The 1,669-nt window shown below is 37.4% G+C and overlaps 1 non-coding gene across 1 annotated transcript; it reads right to left on the reverse strand.

Annotated features, from left to right (window-relative positions):
* Nucleotides 1-1,278: 1,278 nt before the first annotated feature.
* Nucleotides 1,279-1,384, reverse strand: LOC140824875 (small nucleolar RNA R71). Its single transcript, XR_012116493.1, has one exon. It is a non-coding gene; the product is annotated as a small nucleolar RNA R71 (small nucleolar RNA).
* Nucleotides 1,385-1,669: the final 285 nt, after the last annotated feature.

Genomic DNA, 1,669 nt, shown 5'->3' on the forward strand with positions numbered 1-1,669 from the left:
TATTGCGAGTGAGTTCGAGAGAGTAACTAGTGATAGGAACGAGTAGAATATTCCGTGGATCTACAATTTACATAGACATATGAAATTGGATACGCGCCGATAGTCATAGTCCTAAGGGTAAAAACTAGGGGATTTCATAAATCTACATGCGATTCACTCTTGATAAATAATTAAAGACATTTAATTATTCATTGAGTAGAATTAGTTTGGCATAGCTCGAGAGAGTGTGTTCAATTGAATAGGAAATCCCGTCGGAAGCATACAATCATTATCGAACGAATTAATTAATTAACGAGGGGTAGGTGAACCGATATTCCCAACAAATTCATTTCTCATTGAATTTTTAATCAAACCATTTTAGATTTTATATTTCATCAATCAATTCTTGAATAATTTTATTTGCATGTTTATTTGATCATAATATTAATAATCAATCAACCAATTTTCATTGCTAAAGATTTAATAATTGAAAATAATAATTGTCAAATACATTCTTCAGTGGAACAATACTCGTACTCACGTACATTATACTATTATTTGACATCGTGCACTTGCGATTAATTTTTGAGCAAATAAAACCATATTTTTATTGAGGATTTCACAGTGCAAGTTATGTTCGATCAAGTTTTTGGCGCCGTTGTCGGGGACTGTTAATTCAAAATTTTATTATTAGTATTTTATTTAGCATTGTTTCATTTTTATTAAATTAACACTCCATATTCTGTTACAAATATCTCGTCCAGTGCATGCCAAAGTCACTTGACGTGGAGCTTGAGCAGTTCGACCCTGAAATTGAAAGAACTTTCCGCAGGAGAAGACAACAGCAGAGAATGAAAGAACTGATGGAGAGACACAAGAACGATCGTTAGGAGGAACATCGTGAAGATAGACATGTTGAGATGCCGCGCCGCATACCGATGCTGGAGTATGCCCAACCCTCTTTGGATGGAGCACGCCCCAACATTTTGAGGCCTATTGTGCGGGCAAACCACTTCGAAATCAAACCAGATATAATTCAAATGATTCAAAACACAGTCCAATTTGGAGGATCTGCAGTAGATGACCCAATCACGCACATCGCAGATTTTCTCGAAATTTGCGATACTTTTAAATTTAATGGAGTTTCTGATGATGCTGTTAGATTGCGTTTATTTCCTTTCTCCTTACGTGATAAAGCTAAAGCATGGTTGAATTGTTTGCCTGTAGGTTCAATCACCACATGGGAGGACATGGCGAAAGCATTTCTCATTAAATACTTTCCTTCATCCAAAACCATGAAGCTGCGGGTAGACATCACCACATTTGCTCAATTCGACCAGGAGTCCTTATATGAAGCATGGGAACACTTCAAAAATTTGTTAAGAAGATGTCCTCATCACGAACTTCCACTTGGGTTAGTCGTTCAAACCTTTTATTATGGCTTGCTTATTCCTAATCGTACTATGATAGATGTTGTTGCATGTGGAAACCTATTGAGGAAGACTGATGAAGAGGGATATGAGCTATTGGAGGAGATGGCTGCTAGGAGCTATCATCCTCAATCTGAAAGGAACAACCAGCGGAGAAGTGCAGGAGTCCACCAGGTAACTGACCTTTCTACTATTACTGCACAACTTGATGTTTTGAACATGAAACTAGATGGCTTGAACATGGGTGGCACAGCTATGCG

Source organism: Primulina eburnea, chromosome 2 (genome assembly GCF_022965805.1).
Source record: "Primulina eburnea isolate SZY01 chromosome 2, ASM2296580v1, whole genome shotgun sequence".
In the NCBI taxonomy this organism is placed as follows: Eukaryota; Viridiplantae; Streptophyta; class Magnoliopsida; order Lamiales; family Gesneriaceae; genus Primulina; species Primulina eburnea.